Source organism: Perna viridis, chromosome 4 (assembly GCF_037379345.1).
Source record: "Perna viridis isolate PV_CMFRI_1.1 ecotype Kerala chromosome 4, ASM3737934v1, whole genome shotgun sequence".
In the NCBI taxonomy this organism is placed as follows: domain Eukaryota; kingdom Metazoa; phylum Mollusca; class Bivalvia; order Mytilida; family Mytilidae; genus Perna; species Perna viridis.
This window is the reverse complement of record NC_142448.1, coordinates 46560131-46581478: the sequence shown is the minus strand read 5'-3', so window position 1 is coordinate 46581478 and position 21348 is coordinate 46560131. Positions and strand designations below refer to the sequence as shown.

Below are 21348 nucleotides of genomic sequence, written 5' to 3'. Positions count from 1 at the left end.
GAAGTGAAATGTCTATAAATAGCATGGGAAACCCCAGTGTTTTTACAAGATAGGGGTATATTTAGAAATCATTATGAAGATTAGGCTTCACATCACAAGAAGCAAAATGCACCTATAAAATTTACAGAAATGTTTTTCCTTTCAGAAACTGTTTAAATTTTTAAATGAGATGAGAACTTTTTTCACAGCACTATGAGGAACAGGGGTAATTTCTGCATAGGACTATTTTTGCGTATGTTCCAAATGCTCATTGGTTGAATTGGTGGTCTGTAACCTAAATTCCGTGCTCAAAGTGTGAAAACAATCTGTGTCTTAATGTGTTTTCTCATTTTTTTTTAATTCCATACAAATAGAGCTTTCCAAAAATCACAAGACATACACCACTTAAAAAATTCCCTTCTCCTTAAGGCTAGTTTTCAGGAACCCTTCATCTGAAAAAATAGGATTTTCACCATAGAAACCACAATTTCTTGTGTAGGTTAAGGTGAACAGAGTAAGAAAATGTAGTTTGTGTTAAGAAGTTAATTGTTTAGTGCAAGTAAATCCTTTGCAACCAAATTTTCTGAAGTTTCATCATTTCAAATGTGACGTCATAGAAGTTATTCTTGTATCTTTTGTGATATGTGCTATTCTAACCTCTTTTAAGTAAAAAATGTTATTTCTTTAGCTTAAAATAAGTAAAATGGATAACCAAACAAACTTTTTCTGTGCAATTAGGGATTGCAATGCAGAAAAGAAAGTCAAAACAAGCCTTTTAGTACTTAGTCCCAAGTTTTGGTACAACTCTATGATTTTCTATACTTTCATCTCCTTATGTTTTTTTGGGGGTTTAAAAACCAATGATGAGATAGAAAACAACAAATAAATACTGTTTTCAGGCTAGAAACCACTAATTCCACTTCCCATAGGCTTCTATGCTAATTTCACAATATTCAATGGCTTCTCTGGACTTTACCTTAACTTTAACGTGCAGAGGACTATATATCAGCATGATTCTACATATGTCAGCTCACAATCCTCAGAATGGCATGTGGGGTTAGCAGACTTGCAGTGCAGTACTGGTCACCGGAAGTGAAATGTCTATAAATAGCATGGGAAACCCCAGTGTTTTTACAAGATAGGGGTATATTTAGAAATCATTATGAAGATTAGGCTTCACATCACAAGAAGTTTTGGTACAACTCTATGATTTTCTATACTTTCAACCTCATATGTTATTTTTTAGGAATGAAAACCAATGATGAGATAGAAAACAACAAATAAATACTGTTTTCAGTGCTCAGAGTGTGAAAACAATCTGTGTCTTAATGTGTTTTCTCATTTTTGCCATGTATACAGCCTTTTTCATTATATGAATGCATGTAGCAGAACACAAGGCAGAATTATCCCCAATCTGGGGGAGCAGACCAAGTATTAGATTTGCTATAGAATCAATATCCTATGTTCAATTTTAATGAGTCTGGTATTTTTTTAATTCCATACAAATAGAGCTTTCTAAAAATCACAAGACACACATCACTTAAAAAATCCCCTTCTCCTTAAAGCAAGTTTTCAGGAACCCTACATCTGAAAAAAAAATAGAATTTTCACCATAGATGCATTCTATATTCAATATATAAACCGGAATCGAATGTCAAACGAATATCGAACAGAAAAAAATCATGTTTGATATGCATTTTGATATTCAAATCCATTCTGTATTCAATATATAAACCGGAAACGAATATCGAACAGAAAAAGATAACCGTTTGATATTCAGTTTGATATTGAAAAGTTTGAATATCTAACATCGAATATCCAACGTACTTGATCTCGGTGTTTGTACCATTGAGCTTAATATCTCTACCTGCATATGTATCTGTTTAGTCAAATTCTGATCAGCAGTTTTCTAGATATTTGAGTTCAAAAGTTTTGACGTAAAAATTCGGCGGCCATTTCGAAAACATGGCGGCCACTAGAAATTTTTTTTTCGGAGTTCTGCATCCTTTGAAGAGTAGGGTTCCACTGTATAGATATGTCACTGCAGATAATTTAGAGACATTTTGTGGAAGTAAAGCTTTTTGGATACACACAAATATTATGGGGATCCATGAAAATGATTTATACTCTCTTATATTTTGTCATACAAATCTGTATCTATGGTAACATAATGGGAAAAAACATCAGTTTTAATAACAAATATTGGATGCCTTCCCACAATTAACTGTTAAAAGACAGGGTTTTTTTTTGTTTAAAATATAAGGCAGGAAAAGTAAGCAGGCATTGTATTGTTGTATGGAAACAAAAACACATGCTCATTTGTTCATGATTTCAATTCTTTAAGCTCGTGCGAAAATTTCCATTTTTGAAAAACAGACGTCTGTTAAATAGGAGAGCATATGTCAATTAAAACATGCATTTTACACATTTTTATCTTCACAAGCATTGCATTTATTATTATACGATTGCTCTACTACCCGTCATCAATATTTCCACCAAGTTTCACCTTTTATTTTTAAGTTTTACTAAATTAGACCAGGTCAACTTTAAGTACGAAACAGGGCAACGCAATCGCATATGTGTGAAGTGCAACCTAACTTTCTGTGAAGCTCCATTCCGATAAAACGAGGGAACCCGTCGAAGAATCTTTGATCAGGAGAAGTAAAATAATAACAGTTTAATAGTTTATATTAATAATAATAGTTTATAGTTGTGCTTGCAAGCCAGTCACAAAGTCGCCTAACGTTCCCCCAAATTTTCACAGATTCAAAAATCTTAAATTCAGCACACCATTTAAAGCCGAAATACCAAGTTTCATAAATTTTTGATGTTTTTAAGACCATTTTCAATCAGGATACCTAAATTTTGAAATGGCGACCATCTTGGATATTCCAGAACAGGTGTTTTATCACAATTAGAGGGTTTTATATACATGTATCTGCTTCGTTAAGTAAGGATATTCCAATTCCATTTCCTAAAACTAAGGAAAATCTTTAACAAAACAAAACAAAAACAAGCTAAAATATTTCAAAAATTCCATGTTTTTTCGTTACCATGGTAACACAAAAAATATCGCTTCACTTTTTTTTGCCCAAATGGTCACAGAATCCAGAATTTTCAGTTCGCCTATTTAAGCTTAAATTCAAAGTTTGATAAAATTCTGAAGTTTTGTTTTTCAAAAACTATTTTCATTCAGGCTACCTATATTTGGATGGCGGCCATCTTGGATACTATAAAACAGGTGTTTAATCATATTTGGGGGGATCTATATATCTGCTGACTTAAGTAAAGATGTTCCAAGTCCTTAACCTTAACCTTAACTCTAGAAAATATGCAAAAAAACGGTCAAAATTTTCTTGTTTTTCGTTACTATGGTAACACATAAAATATCGATTAACTTTTTTGCATGATATCATAGAACTTACTGAACTCTACCACCATACCAATTTTCAAGTTCTTTGCTACCTAGATTTTCGAGATAACGCAATTTCCTTTACTATGACCTATCCCCCTTTTCGGTCAAATCGCCCCTCCTTTAGATTTTTTAGGAAAAGACATTTACCTGTATGTGATGAGATCCAACCTCCGTGAAAGTTTCGTTTCAATCTCCCAAGCATTTGCAAGGAAACGTGCGGACAAGCTCGCCGATAAAAATAATGATAATTGAAATTTACGTTTCCAAGAAACGGGTATTAGTCGCCTCCCGCTTCCGGATCTAATTTTGAGAAATATATCGTATAATAATTTAACTGCATGTTATTAATCGGGACAGCGTAAAGAACTTGAATATCAAATTTCATCGAAATCGAATAACTTTGAATTTTTGACCGCGGTGGTGGCCATTTCAAACAATGCGGCCGATACTATCAAATTATCAATTGGGCTGTACATTCTTAATCGGGGCGGCTAAAATAAACTTAAGTTTTAATTATCATCAAAATCGGACAACTTTGAAATTTTTACCGCGGTAGCGACCCTTTTGAAAATGGCGGCTGATACGGAACTCAAATTGACAATTGAGCCGCAGATTATTAATCAGGACTGCTTAAAGAACCTAGTTTTTAATTTTTATCTAAATCGGACAATTTTGAATTTTGGACCGCGTTGGTGGCCATTTTGAAAATGGCGGCCGAGACGCACGCAATTTTTTCGGGATTTTGTTTCGACAATTAAGCTGAATAAATATACCAAGTTTGGTCGAACTCTGACCAGCCGTTTTCAATATAATTCAAAATTTCTGGTATAAAAAGGGTAACTTTCAGTCCGGCGGCCATTTTGAAAAAAAATGGCGGCAACTGGACATTTCTTTTAAAGTTCAGCATCCTTCGAAGAGTAGTTCTAATTTCCTGAAAAGTTCCATCTTAATCGGATGCGACACTTATGAGATAAAGGGCAGACATTTTAAGGAAGTTTTATGACAGGAGAATTCAAATAATAATTAAAATTTACGTTTCCACGAAACGTATAGAAGGCGCTTTCCGTTTCCGGATCTATATTTGAGACGCAGATTGTCACTTGATTAGTATTACACGGAATGGCCTAAAGAACCAAGCTATCAATTTTCTTCGAAATCAACTTTTTTGACGGGATGTCAGACATTTTGATTATGGAGGCCCAGGCGTAATCGGTACGACTCAAAGGACCTAAATTTCTCTATGTATTCTCTACAACGCTATACCCCATGACCCCCTGGCACTAATTCAAATAAGGCCCTTAAAATTGGGTCCAAGTGAGCCCCCCCTGTTTTATAGTTCGAAAATTTTCCGTCGACTGGCACTTCACTAAATTGAACTTGACTCCCACTTTTTCCGACGTATAATGGTGGGTACGGGTCTCCTCTAAAACGCTATACCCCTGACCCCTTGGCATTATTTCAAATAAGGCCCTTAAAATTGGGTCCAAGTGAGGTCCCCCCTGTTTTATAGTTGGAAAATTTTCCGTCGACTGGCATTTCACTAAATTGAACTTGACCTCTACTTTTCCCGACGTAGAATGGTTGGTACGGGTCTTCTCTACAACGCTTTACCCCTGATCCCCTGACACTGTTCCAAATAAGGCCCTTAAAATTGGGTCCAAGTGATGTCCCCTCCCTCCTGTTTTATAGTTGGAAAACTTTCGATCGACCTTTGATTGGCCTTTCATTAAATTTTGCGTGAAACCGTTGATTTTTAGATAGATAACCTTTCTATATTGAATTGAAATATTTTTTTTTGTCGGTTTTAAAACAATTAAAATTTGATGGTACGTTATGGTTTACTTTGATTTTTTGGTTATCAGATATGACCATATAGTTGTTCGCTAGCTTCAGTCAACCATAGGTTTCATACAACTACAAAAAAACACAAGATAGCGTTTTTTTAATTTACTCCCCTATTGATTTAAAGGGTTGGACACGACTTCAGGCTATAAAAGCGCCTTGCTCAATTGAAAAAAAAACCAAACGTACAACTATTCAATATCATAAAGAATATGTTTGTAAATATACACTAATACTAAATAATAATGTATAGTTTAAAAAAGTTCATCGTGTACTTTTTTCAAGAGAAAAAAACCTGCCTGTCTTTTTTTTATGCCGGTTACACATGTATATCATATAAGTCCTGTGTTTCCTTTAAAACAATGTTTTTTTTTAATTAATGTTCAATACTACAAACATGTAATATGACACGCTTTTAAGCTCCGTTCAGGATATTTATGTGAAAGAATGAAGTATATTCGTACATATAATTAGAATGTCAGCATAAGAATATAAATCAAAATACATGTACGCATGTACTGAATCAAATTATATCGATCGTTTGATTTTTTTACGCCTCAAATAATCGTCAAATTGCGGACAATGGGGATGAAAGGAAAATACGAAGACTGAATTCTAATGTATCTAGACATAAGATTATTGTTGTAAATGGTCAGTATGTAACTTTTCCATTTATTTTTTTTTTTAAATTCACCATTCTGATTACAAAGGTCATTAAAAAAAACATACTGCATCGTAGCAGTGCGGAAGTTTGCGTAATATTCAGGTTCGATGTCGGTTTACATGACACACCTTGATGAATGAACACAAAACTCTGACACACGTGCATTAACATAAACGCCGAAGTATAAGAATATAATCGCCGTAACTACGCGACTTTTTGTATCGCGCTATACTTCTTACAATTGGGCTTCTTGAACAGGATTGTGTTGCTACATAAACTAAAAATCAAATAAGAGCATTTCTTTAGTAGTTAGTAAAATCATATCAAAATTTCACAACAATTCATCAACCATAACTATAAAGTCCTCCCACGAAAACCAAGTGAATATGGACAACGACTCGGACGCCGCCGACGGCGACGCTGCTGTCAGCACTGTACCAATATATAATGTTTAGCGGTGACACTATTATATTAAATATATACTTATTTATTGGCTAATTCGGGGTACGGGATTGCTGCATTTTCAGTTCCCTAAAAAGCTTGTCAATTACTCTGCCTTAGGACCAACTTGGTAGTGTGTGATTTGCTAAGAATTTACGTCTTAGTCCTAGTTAAATAGTTCTCAAGCAAAAAAGACTAAAAGAGCATAATGTGAAAAAGTTCCCACTTACAGACATGTACTTAACAGATAACATTCGAAATTCTTTTGAAAGAAAATTATAATACTGGTATATGAAGGACTTTAAGACTAAATCCATCGATCCTGGCTTACAGTTAACACTTTAAAATCAATATTCCAACTAAATCTTGTATCAAACAATTTTAATCAACTTCTAAATAGTTATATACATTTGTAGCGTGAAAAATGTTTCCTTGGACAAAAACAGTATACTATAATATTTGTTTTGCAGCTGTATAAAATTTATCCAGAGGCAGTGCCAGTATGGTTTGGTTTCAGAACCAACGTAACATGTATGTACATTCAACATTTCAAAACACTGTCATTGACTTTTCTTTAGAATCTATATTTCATTAAATCCTGCAAATCGTCACAATTTAATACAACTTAGTTAATTTTACGTGTGTAGTATTAATGTATTTGATACTAAACACAACCTCCATCCTTTTAATAGAAAAGCGATTCATCCATATTTGTCTATCTGCAAATATAAAAAAAAGAAAAAGAGTCGACATTTATTTTTAATACTTTACAAAAATAATCAAAATGCCTGCATTTGTTGCTTGGTAAATCTAACTGTGCAATTCAAAATCAATGTCTATTGATAATTTTAAGAAAAACATCATCTGACATCACTATTGCTATAAAACATTTTTAAATAGCATTGCATGTGCAATGTATTTTATCTTGCATGCACATATGTGTAATATCATAATAAAATGAGCTCAGACCCCGCCATCAAAACAAAAAATATCCTAAGCGCCGAATCCCAAAAGAGATTTGGCCGTGGATTAAGTCTAAAATTATTACAAGGTAGTTGTTTAGTCTTTGCATATTTGGTTTTCATTGCATTCTGAGTTTGGTCTCACTATAATGACTTATTTCATTTCAAAAGGTTTAAATAAAAATAAATCTCTACCTACAGACCAAACAAAATTTCAGAATGGTGTTCGGAAACATAACTTTCGTTTTATCGGCCTTGGAGATTTCTCATCAATTGAGTAAGTTGACTTACCTATCTGTCTTGCACTTGAAACTGTTGATTTTATCCCGTAAAGTATTTTGCTGGGTCAAAGATTCAGCAAATGCTGTAGGCTGTACACTATAAGCGTGCATATCACAAATTGGACCACCAGGTCACGGATCGAATTCAAATCTTTAATGACTTGAACGAGTGAACGTGGTCACATGATTACTATAATTTCCCCGAATACACCATGACCCACATTCACGGGCATGACTATGCTCGGGGACTAATGTAAACGCTTTGATGCTTTACACCGTCCGTAGGAGACCCCAAATGATAGTCAAGGGCGTTAAGAAACCCCTCAGGCCGACATGAATTACAAATACCACGTATGAGTGCAAATCGGGTCTAACAGTATTGAGTATATACGTTAGCACGAAAACAAAAACTAAACCAAGTAAAGGAATAGTCAGCTGATGGTCAGCGCCTCTCGTATCGTGCAAATGACTGGCTAAAACTGTGTTACGAAAGATTTTTTGGGGATTTCAGCGGTTTATATCCACAAAGACAGCCGAATTATCAACTCAGTTTTTAAGGGAAAGTCCTTATTGTTTTTCTAATGGTCGTTATTTGCCAAATTTTCTTTTACATGGTCTGCCCTATTCATCTTTCAAGATATCATTACCAAATTTGGACTATCGATAGACCTCATTATGGACTTATACAAGATGACCATGTGAAGAATTCCATTATCCATTGTAGAAGTTATCTCCCTTTTATCGGCGTTTTTGAACATGGTCCCCGAATTCATTTTTCAGGATATCATGACCATATTTGGTGAACATGTAGATGTCATCATGTTCAATTAGGAAATGACCCTACTAAGGATTTCATAATCATCTTTAAAAGTTATATCCCCTTAAAAAATTTCTTTTAATTGCTCATATCTTAAAAACCATAATAGATTGAATCAATCTAAAAACTGTTTCATGTACACAAGAATAGGACCTAATGAATAAACATAAACATGTCAAACCATACAGGAGTTATATCCCTTGAAATATCTTACTTATTTTTTAAAAATTAATATTTCGAGAACTTTCATCAATTATCTTTGGTCCATGTGACCTTTCATTTGTACCCAAGGTCATAGAGTGCTAGAAAGCTTTCTCACTGCAAACTATAGGCCTTGATATTAAGAAATCGATAAGAGATAGGTGCATACATACAGCATATGAAATGACCCTCTCGATAAGTTCTACATTTTGAGACAAAATTTACATCAGTCAGACCGTCTGTTCAAAGGTTATGACAATTTAAATATTTTGGAGAATCCGGTTTGAAATTTTGAAAGCGGGGGTATATTAAAATCCACAACAGACATACAAATGATTATTCAAAGAATGAAAGATCTGCACAAGTGCAAACTGTTTGACAAAATACCAAGGACCAATAATACTACAACAACTTAAAATTTTCATATTTTTCAATTGTTTTATACATTTCATCAATACCTAATTATAGATTTGATATTGCATCATTTTTTAAACTTCGTCGAAGGAGGTCATGTGATATATCATTTTGAAAGTCTAAATGAGCACATTTCAAAAATCAGAGTTTCAACCATGACAAGTCATGCATGTTCAAGGTAAGGTTGTTGCATATCAAATGAAAGGTCTTAAAATATCCGAAATATCGATGTTTTGTTTTGAAAAAAAAATGAGTTGGGTGAGGTCAATGAGTGCAGGTTAGGTTGTCGCATATCAAATGAAAGGTCATAATGTGTACATCTCAAGTTTTAATTTTTTTTATACAGAAAAAGAATCCAGTTAGGTTAATAAGTGCAAAATTCTAAAGTTCACAGAAAGTACGGTTGTTGTACATCTAACGAAAGGTCGTCGGGTTTACATTACAAAAATTATTATGAAAACATCGACATTTGCATTTGACAAGATCACCAAGTGCAAAAAGTCAAACTGTTGTAGAAGGTTAGCATTTTATGTATATTAAAAAAGTGTCTTACTGTGTATATTACAAAGAGAAAGTTTTCAAGGGAAAGACCTTTCAATTGTTTAACAAACAATTGACATACTAGTGTAGTTTTTGAATATCATTCTTTTCTAACTGAAAAGTGGTAAAGTTTTCTGTATGCATTTATATTTTGCATTAATTAGAGGAGGGATCAAAGATCAATCGATCCCAATACACTTTGATAGTGATTTAAGTGGAATCGTTCATTGTAGGTAACGGAAAACGAGTAACAAGTAAAGATCATGTGTATAGAATTTCAAAAATGTAAAAAAAAGAACTTTTTCCGACAAAAGTTGACTATTCAATCACAGAACAAAAATGCCCCTAAAATTGGTTGCATTTTAGTGCATTTCGTTTGATTAAGAGATAATAAGACACCGTAGAATATTACAATGTATATCTAAATATTCTTTATTGAATAAAGAATACAATAAACACAAAGTTCTCGATTCGATCTGCAACACAGGCTTTGCAAAATGAGTTTGAAGTTGCAAATTTCCACATATTTAAACTATAAATTGTACTAAAATTGTATAACACGGAATCGTTTTGGGGCAATTTGTCATTTTCCCCGACTGTTTGAATGAACAGACACGTTAAGTATCGAGTCCACCTTACGTTTTGATTACGGTTTATACAAATATCATACATATTTTTTTTTGTTGCATTTGTCATTGTATGCTTGAACTTCAAATAAAACCGTCAAGAGTTTTAAAACCATGAATCAGGGATTCTCAAGCAAAAAATGCGACTCGGGGGTTCATGATAAGGCTGGATTTCGTAATAAATTTGACAATACATAAACTGTGAACTTTAAACTTTGCATGGAAGCATGTACATGCATGTCACAACATTTATGTCTTATGATGTTTAACTGTGCGCCATGCTGATGTTTGAAATGCAATATCCTCTGCAATGCCAGATCCACACTGTAAAAAGGAGGGTGCCAGCCGGGGTTCCTCAGAAAAGGGTGTGTGTGTGCTAGGATATTATTTACTATTTTTGTCAATTTTACACATGAAAATGACAAATTTTCCAATAAAAAGGGGGAAGCCAATCCCATGCACCCTCTCTGGATCCGCCACTGCTCTGCACGGATTATACTAAACTAGTTGATAAAAACAAACCAGATTCCTTGTAGAAATGCTAAGGCAAAAATAAGTAAGAAGTTCAGACGCAATAAAAACTTCTAAGATTTTTTACCTCTCAAAACGACTCCAGTTTTAGTAGCCGTATGAATATGACACAATTGTATCATACTTGTTATAGAATATTTAGTTCAAAAGAAACATCACTGTCCAGGCCAGGGGCGGATCAACAATATTAAAAAAGAGAGCGGCTCTGATAAAAAAAAAACAGGGGATACAATCTATCGTTTGCTATATATACTGTTTATATGTTGATATAAACTTTTTTTGCGGTGTAAACATACAGATCAGTTGTAGTAAGTGGTTTGTGCATTGAATTGTGCGTTATTTCTGTTGTCATATTTTGACAAGGTAAACATTTACAATGTTGTAGTTTTAATTTTCGGGCAACTAATCATGTCTGTCTGCTTCTCACAAAGAATGAATAAGTGAGCCACTTATAACAGCTTCCGATTGCATTTGAGAATTTCCATATGCTCAAATGCATATATATTTCTGACCAAAATTCGTAGAAACAGTCAAAATAAATAGAGAATCATGGTATGATATTAAACATTTATTTCCTATAGATATTCATTTTTCGATATATTTCAAATACCTTTATACTCTACTTCATCAATCTGACTTCACAGTATATTCACTACTGTACAAGTTACAATACGTGATTAAAGTTCAATCACATTTTAATAAATGTTTGCTAAACCCATATCAATAAAGTATATATCTTATAAAAACCAACTTGATGAGGCACTTCCTCTGACAAAAGTTCGTGAAAAAAAAAGTCTAAGATGTGTTAACAAAATGAAGAATGAAAAACTACTTTTAACAAATATTTGTTAAGTCGTTGTTCATGCTGCCTAAGACATTATTCCCATCCAGTTAAACAACATTCCATTTACAAAATATTTGTTAAGTCATACAGAGTCAACAATCATACAGAGTGAACTTAAAAATCTTCTCAAGTCGCTCATGTTGTTCTTAACAAATATTTGTTAAGCCATTATTGAAAGTCAAGTCAAGACTTGTAGCCCAGTTTCAAACTATTCCATCTATCACACAAAGCCATGTTGCTCTTAACAAATGTTTGTTAAGCCATTTTGAAAGTCAAGTCTTGTAGCTCAGAAGTCGGACCATTCCATCTATCACACAAAGCTATGTTGCCCTTGACAAATATTTGTTAAGCCATTTTGAAAGTCAAGTCTTGTAGCTCAGTAGCCAGACCATTCAATCTATCACACAAAGCCATGTTGCCCTTAACAAATATGTGTTAAGCCGTTATTGGAAGTCAAATCTTGTCGCTCAGTTGCCAAACCATTCCATCTAGCAAGCATCTTAGTCAAATGTTTGTTTTAAATATCAGTTTACCCAGTATTTAAACCAAAATACAGTGGTATACATAACAAAACTATAGTATGCTACAATAGCAAATCACTTTCCATACTACCTAGACATTCCTTCATTCGGATGAATGAAACATACATCGTCTTTAAAGGAAAACCAAACTTCTGGTCATCACAAATTATAATGGAAAAATCAAATTCACATTACATATACGTTTGTATTTACCTCAGACTTATTAGGAATTTGTAGACTAACATAATTCAAACTGCAATTACAGTATTAGTACAATTCATGTGACCAAAATATACATGTATAATTACAAAACTTACAGAAAGGTTTTAAAAAATTGCACAACCCGTTCATGCCTAATTGCGTAGAAAAAAATGAAACCTAAAGAAAATACACAAATTATGAAAAAAAAAAATAAAAAAAAAAATAAAAAAATAAAACAATAAAAAAAGTAAACAGACCACTGAAAGTACAAAGTGTTACCACTGGTATAAATAACAAATGAAAAAAAAATGCTCACTAAAATGAAAACCCTTGCTTCTTGAAGACAAAGTATATGTCTATTAAAAACCCCAAAACATTCAGATCAAAATTTGAAGTAAGGGGTACATAACTTATTTAATAAAGATTTTTTAAAGTTTCAATTGTTTCTATTTTGATACTTAACAATAATAGAATAACAGTAACGATAATAGAATGATATACCACTAAGTAATGGCACCTAAACCAGTAAGATCCATGTGTTGCTATGGAAATAATTCAATTAATATTTCAGATCAAAATCTGAAATAAGAGGGTGGGGGTACTTCTTCGTTGTATAATAAAATTCCATGAAAGTTTTAATCAATCCTATTAAATGGCACCCTCGGCGTAATGGAAGTACGAACGGACTGACGGACACCACGATCACTATATAGCACCGTTCTGCAAGTGTGGATGTAATAGCAAAATACAGTGTAGTTTCATCATGGATAAAAAAGATGTGAGTTACGTTTTATAATTCATATCACCCTTTTTACTGCCATACGTTGGCGAATCTTTAATGGCAGGCAACCAGTGTTAGGTAGTTCAAAACATCTTGATTACCACTTCTGGACAGGATATGTTAGTTCATCTTCTGATTGTTTGTATGAATTTGTGTTGTTTTCTTTAACAAATAACACCACATCATTATTTTCCTTCATATCTTTTACTTTACCAACTACAAAAACATTTTCCGAATGTTGGACAAGCAATATTCTGCCAACTTGGTAGTGTCTTCGATATTTATATATACCCATTTTGTTGGCAGTGTTTTGAGCTGTATAAACCTGAAATTAAAAAAAAACTACCAAAAATGTGCATTCAACAATATTTTGGTTTAAATGAGTGTACATTGCTGTCCACTTTATGATTTTATTCTCAACCCAGAGAATGGAACATAAATTGGTCTCAACTATTCACCCATATACATGTACCATATGTTATATTTTATTTCAAAATTCTACCATGCAATATAATAGCTTTTTATTACACTTTTTTTTAAAAAGTTGTACTCAGTTTTCTACTGAGTATATACCTGCTGCTGCGTGTACACGTATGTTTTTGGCATTTACCTCTTTCAACATATTTCTTTTCTGCTTATATTTTTCAATAATCTCTTTTTCCTGTTCCCCCATTTCTTTCATTTCTGGTCCCCTGTATTCTTTTAAATGCTCCATGGACCATGTACCACCGCCATGGTGTTTGAATGGTTCTTCAAAAAATGTCTCCATTCATTTAAATCATCCTGGTGAAATTGGGCCAATGCAAAATCCTTTTTCCAGAGAACTATTACATATATATCTTTATTCTCTTTAACCTTAACATAGGTACAGAGAAATATGACAAAACAAAATAAAATGTACAATTATACAATAATTTTCAAATGAACAGAAACATAGGAGGTACACAGATATCAACAATTTACCCAGGAGATTCTAACTTTTTATTAATAATATTAATAAATTTGCATAGCGTAACTAAATCTGGTGAATGGCTGCTATTCATTAATTCGTTGAGTTTAAGAATATTGGGGCGTAGATAAATTTTTATTTAATATGCATCTTTCGTTCATTATTAAGAACTGAACAAAGCAGAAGATAATGAAATTCATCCCCGATATCTTGATTTTGACATAATGTACAAGTTCGATTTTCTCTTGGAATATTAAGCCATCTGCCAGATTCAATAGGTAGTTTATGGTTCATAGTACGAAATCTGCAAAGAGTTATAGCATTTTTGTCATTAAGAATGTTGAAATAATTTTCAAACTTAGTTTTCTTTGTAAATTTTATAATTCAGAGCTTTTGGAGATTTATGTACCTTGGATAGCCAGTTCTGTTTAAAATTGTCTACAAGTGTTTGTTTTATAGAGGAATGAATATAACCATGTCGATTTTCCGCTATCATCTAGAATCGACTTAACATATTTAAGCCGCGGAGTATTAGCAAAATTCTTGTGCGCCAAGCGATAAGGAATACAAGGTATCTTACAAAGAAAAACATATATAGTGGTTGCAATAGAATTCACTTAAATGTATAAGAAGCTAATTATTGCTGGCAGTGAAGAAGTACGGTACATATACAACTGCTTTTATGCCCAATTCTTTATGATATACTTCTTAATGTCAAATTAATTGCAACTGTATTTATGTGCAATCCAAAAGCCCTTCAACTAAAGTAGCAGTCTTTATAAAAAAAATCAGATAGAAAGTACTTCATGCATGTCAAAAACCCAACGAATTCAGATTTTATTTTTTGTTCAGAAACAGTTACTGATCACAGAACCAGTCTAAGTTTGTTATTGGGTTGTTGCGCTTTTGAGATAATTGCTTTTAATTTTCTCTGTAATTTCATGTCCTAAACAAAATAAAACAAAACTTTATTTACATGTACTTAATGGATTCACAGTTTAATATTTCTTGTATACTTGTACATGTACCTACTGCTAATGAAAATTTAAATTGAACTTTAGAATAATAACAACATGTAACTACTGCCAAAACAATTATCAAAATGAGTAAATTTCCTTCAAAAAGTAAGTTATTACTGTGCAAAAATGAGCAGGACAATTTAATGCATACCTGTGCTAAAATAACTTGCACAAAAAAACCGGCGTGCATGCGTTAACTACTTTCGTTAAGATTGCAGAAAATTCTGATTCACCCAATACACCGTAAAAGTTTAAAACACGAGAATGGTTGTAGCATTCAACTATTTAAAACAGTCATCATATTTTCTTCCAACTTCTCCTTTTTCCTGATCATTTTAAATAGAAAATATGGAAATAGGGCCAGCTGTGTTTTTCGGTTTGTTTTAAGTTTAAACGAAATAAGCTGAAGTATATGTATGGTCTAACGATGGTCAAACGTACATGTATAACGAACAAGTAAATATACGTGGAAATCAAATGACTAATAGATTTGTTCTAGTATTCATCGGTTTATAATTATTGATTAAATGTGACTTGTTAAAAGTCATGAAATTTATCTTGTCGTTACATATTAATTCCATATTCACTACGGTATCGACAAAAAAATAAATTTTACTGCACTTGAAAGTGGTGTTAGTACATAATGAAAATACAAACTATCAAACTGAGCGTATTTAATTCCTCCGAGTAGATCGTAACCGACAAACAGGATTGCCGTACCGGTATTGGTATATGTATCTCTAATAAATCATGTCTGTATTGTCATAATTTAATATCTTTGAGTAATTAGGCAATAATTGAGTGTTTGATAATGACGCTGACTCCTCCCTTACCATAATTATCAAGACGTGTTAATATACTAATTAAATACTTTATCTCTAAGTTCCTCCTGCTCAATTCAGAGCGTACAGTGTATGCACAGTATACACACGTTACGTATTGAAACGGATTGCTTTCAACGTTTACAACTGAATTGTGGGCAACGATATCATCGAGACGGAAGAACATGTTCTGCTTGAATGCCCGTTGTATGACGATCATAGATGCGACCTTTTTAATACCATTACTGAGACATGTACATTTCCACTCTTTATATTGAAAGCCTGGCGAATATAGAAAAAATATCAAATGTCCTGATGTACATATGCATGCTAGGCAAATTTTTTTTATCATATGCGGAAAGTATATATTTATCCGGGGGGGGAGGGGGGAAGGGGTACTTAAGTTCAAAGGGTAGGTACAGATGTGCGGCCTATATCGGTCTACCTTTTATGATTAGTAATATATGAAAAGGGTTGGTATTTTATTTGCAGTATTTGTGATTGGGGTTAAAATTTACAAATAGAATATATATTTACGCATGGTTATTGATGTGACATCAATTAATTCATCCTTAATGTTATCAAAGTAAATAAAGATTAACACTTGACTGATAAGCAGGATGGGATCCAACTAGCTCTGACACGATAATGGTGCCTTCAGATATAATGTCAATTGTTCTTATCAGCATCCTGCTGTGATCTGTACATGAAGATACTGACAAATGCCATGCATATATATGAATGGGTTACATAAATGCATTAATTATATATGAATGGGTATCAGTTTTTCAATGTCATAAAATGAATGGGGTAGGAAAAATTTTTCGAGACCGTACACCCGAACCCTTTTACCTGTTTAGTTACCTCCCTCCTCCGTGTATTTATCTAACTATCAATCTATCTTCCTACCATAAGACAATCGCACTTCACACATAGTATAATTGCTGGTGACTTTCAATTACATATAAGCGTCGTTAGCCCTTTCTGTCAAGACACGTGCACACAATTGTGCTGCGGACAGGAAAAATGTTTTTGTTTTCGAGTTTCATATACACAAAATATATCTCAAATTTAGGTCTGAAAGTAAACCTGTGTCTGTTCTAAGAATCCGGAAACTAGACAACTCACTCGGAATATGATTCCTTATTAGACAATTTTAGTGATTGAAATATGTTTTTCAACTTTGAGCTCATTTTGCAGCGCTATTTTTTTAGCTATAGAATATTTTGATTTGCACTTTAATATTCTTGATGTGCCATTATTCATTGTTTAACGCCGCACCGGTGGAGGGAATAGATATACAGTAACCGGTGTTTGTCCGACCGTCCGTAAAATTTGTGGACGCGACTCCTTGGAAACCGCTCAATGAATTTTGTTCAACTTTGTAGGATTGTTAGTCACTATATATTTTTGATTATATTTCGCTGACATTTCTATTCTATTCGACAAATTTTACATGATTTATGGGTATTTTTCTGCGGCGGCGCGGGACATGGCTACCGCGTAGCAATCTTAAATTTGGTAAATGTACTATTTTAAAGCAATCATTTATTGAGTGATTAAATGGTCAATTTGTATCGGAAAAAGGTTCTTTAATCAGGTATGAAATTCAAACATGTGATTCTAACATGAGACCCGTTTTCTTTTACCTACACTACACGTTTTCACTTAGATTGTCTATCAAAGTGTATTGAGCTTGATCGATCTTCGATCCCTCTTATTTCGGTTAATACAAAATAGTTGAAGAAAATTCATAGTTTTACAATTAGATAATTAAAATAATCAAAACCTATATTAGTTTATCTTTCCATTGACACTTTAATTCTCAGCCGTTTACATAATATATAATGGTCTATTACCTGTAATGCAATTGTTTGATCTTACTAGACATAATCTACATTCCCACTATCATGAATTATATACAAATGTCTAATCTATACACGTACGAGTGGCTATCAAAGCATTGGCGTTGTATTCAATTTGAGGAGTGCTTGGCATAATAATAAATGCTTGTGATGAGGAACTAATGGTGCAATGAGTATACAGATTTAAAACAGGGGATTATAGGAATTCTATATATACATTAAATGGAGAATCATTTGTACACTGTATATAAACAATTGTTGTTTGTATAAGAAACCTATGGAGTGCCAAAACTTAAATCAACATCAAATTTCATTCTTGTTCACACTGTCTCCCGCGGTACAGAGTTGCTGCGGTGTAAAATGTTGGAAGATTTACATGCAATGCAGTGACATGTAATAAACTAAAGAATATGATGTCTCTAAACAAGAAATTAATTCTCTTTTAGTCCCTTCATTCATATTGTGTCATTGTATAAGAAACTTCCAAACGCAGAAAAGTTATTTGGTATGGTTTTTCAAAATGTATACTAATACAGAAACACGTCAAGGCGACTACTCAGCGGGCTATACAGCTAAACTATGAAATCAACCTCTTTGTATTCATATGGGAACTCTGTAGGAGCGTTTGTAAAGCAATAACAAATCAGCGGAAACAGCATCATCTACTGATACATTACAACACCACGTCAGTGATTATGGGCAATCATAATTGAAGCACTATGAAATAGAAAATTGTTTATCTTCCGATCGTGATCCCACAGGAAACACAGCATCTACAAGTAATGCTCAGGGATTTGGCGGGCAAAGCTTATCTGGTTAATTGTTAAATAGCGACATTGCTGATCATGATAATAGTAAAAAAATTGATGAGGGCACATTTACATAAATGTAGTAAATTACATGTAATGTGTAATCTAATTAAAAAGAAGCATAGTAAATAAACATACAGAGGGAAGAGTTTCGAGGCATACAAAAAAACGATATCCGCAAAACATAATGATGTATATAGATTCTGAGGAAAGGGGACTTAAGGCTATGTCTACCGTTTGGAAAACATTGCTGTTAAAAATTTACAATTAGTGTTTGGCTTCTTGAAAAGTTCTTGTCGGTTTTGTGGGTCGAAGAGGATCACTAATAATTCAAAGTAATTTTTTTATAAAAGTTGAACAAAGGCACTTCTGTATATGTATGAAACTTATCTAATCTATCAATTCGATCATTCATAAATAATCGATCAGTATTTGTATAAGTCATTGTTATACATGTACATGTAGTAACTTTGTCTATTGTCGTAACTTAGAGGCGTAACCACTGAAACGCAAAAATTAAGTTTTTTCAATTATTCATTTTTTTAATTTATGGAGTTATCCTGGCAAATAGGCTAACATATTAAGATTGCCTCCAGTTGAAGATTTTATAAAAATCACGGAGCCTGGTCTAACATTCAACATATATAGGACGTCGCTGACATGTACATGCCTATCAGAATTTGTTCTTATGCATTTGGAATATTACAGCTATGTCTGTTAAACTAAACAATGATACAACACACGTGTAATATGATATATGTACTTGTGTATCAACTGTTACTGGTAAGTTTCAAATATTTGCAGGAGAAATTTGAAGTTGGAGAAGTAGTTGAAAGATATTATGAAGAAACGGGCACTGGTATCGGGCGAAAATTTGAGTTGAACGTCTACAAGGTAAGCAAATAATGAAAAAAATGACAAAATAACGTTGAATTACTTATACATATATTAATTAACATTATAAATCATTCTCATACATATAAGGTTATAGATTCATAGTGTACAAATGTATATGTAGGACACTCTAAGTTGTGGTTTAATATCATATCAACATCTTTTCCAATTTTTAACCGTGTATACTATAATCAGTCCGAAGGCAAACTACACTTGATAACTTGCAACCGAAATATTAGTATTTAAAAAATATTTGTTTATTATCAAGCAATAACACGGGAAATTTAAATTACATATGAATAGTCTTCTATTTTTGCTAAAATTTCCAGTAGCAATATCTACAGTTTACTCGCGCAACCACCAATATAGCGAAAGTATTGCATAAGTAGATAACCGACGCAGTAAAACCTATTATTTTTAATTCATTTCAAATTAATAGCGAGCACTGCAGAGGGCTCTACGTCATAATTCACTTGCAAATTACAAGTAACTGAAATGTCGCAAAGAGAATAAAAAAAAAACAATTAGTGTCCTAAATAATTAATTTAAAAGCACAAAAGGCGTCTTTTACGTAAAAAAATATATATATAACTTAAATAGCGAAGGAGGATTGGAAGCCTAGAACAAATGCATTTACGCTTCAAACAACACATACATATTTTAATATTTTTTTTTATTGCATGAATCTATCTGTATGAGACATTTAATTTCAAATATAGTTTACTTGTGTATGATATCAACGATTTCTGCTCAAACATTTTCTGTTCTGCATGTTCCATTTTCAGAGAAGACTTACTAATACACGTCAAAAAGAAATGCTGTGCTCGCTTTTAGGCAATGCCTACTTCATATTTATAAGGCCTTGACCGCGATTGATAAAAGTCTTCTGACCGCTACTATGTGGTCAGGTGATCTGCATAAAATTTGGTGTAGTACATGAATATGTTTTGTTATTGTAGGTTATCTGGTACAATATACATCGGACAGAGTGAAGGAGTTCCGTCCAAAAAGATATGTACGATCTATGACGAAATAAAGACGTATTTAATGTAGATCATAAACAGTATGTTGTGTCTATATTTTGTCACTTTTTCAAAGAGAAAACGATTGATTTTTTGAATTAAAACAAAATATCTTACTTAATGTTGAGATCATTGAGTCTAAAGGTTTCAGATCGATTACGTAGGGAATTCTTTTTTTTTTTCAGTCTGTGGAGTTTCGTTAAAATTTGTATCCTTTTATGATGCTCTTTTCAAAATTATTCGAGATCGACATATTTTTGCCTCGTGATATTTTTTAATCAAAAACGTAGAATTACATTTCTATCAAGCATTTTCTAGATAATAACTACTCCTCAAAATAAATAATTGTAATTTATCCATATGTATTTTATGAATAAGTGGAAAAAAATGATATGAAGACCCAATTTATATATTATATCAAGAGCATTGAGCAAATAGAGAGTACTTACTTGTACTTGGTTTTGTGAATTTGCAAAATCGGCGTAAAAATGTTCAACAAAATACATTTGTTGTAAGTATGATTAACTTAACTGTATTATATCTAAATATTTTCGCCATGTGGACTTTCTCGTTCATTTACGTAAGTATAAATTTTAAAATATAGTAATTTTCCTGTATATATGTATAATTATTGATACATGTGAAATAGTAAATGTATACGTACTATATCATTTCCTTGAAGTTATGGTACTTTGCAAGACCACATTGTCTTATTTGTATGAACCAACTGATTCATGTTTTGTGGAAGATTTGAATTCTTTTTATATTGGAAAAAACCCAAATTCTTGGCAGATGAAATATTGCTTTATTCTTTTGGTATTGGTAAAAATCGGGTTCTGACTATGTTCGGAACATTTTCTTCACAAATTTCACTTTTCGATGATTTAAAAAAACAAAATAACTTGCTAC

At 32.7% G+C, this 21348-nt stretch overlaps 1 long non-coding RNA gene across 1 annotated transcript; it reads left to right on the top strand.

The window, feature by feature from the left end:
• Window positions 1–9123: 9123 nt before the first annotated feature.
• LOC148620297 (uncharacterized) lies at window positions 9124–20555 on the top strand. Its single transcript, XR_015921336.1, has 3 exons — window positions 9124–9194; window positions 19328–19417; window positions 20377–20555. It is a non-coding gene; the product is annotated as an uncharacterized LOC148620297 (long non-coding RNA).
• Window positions 20556–21348: the final 793 nt, after the last annotated feature.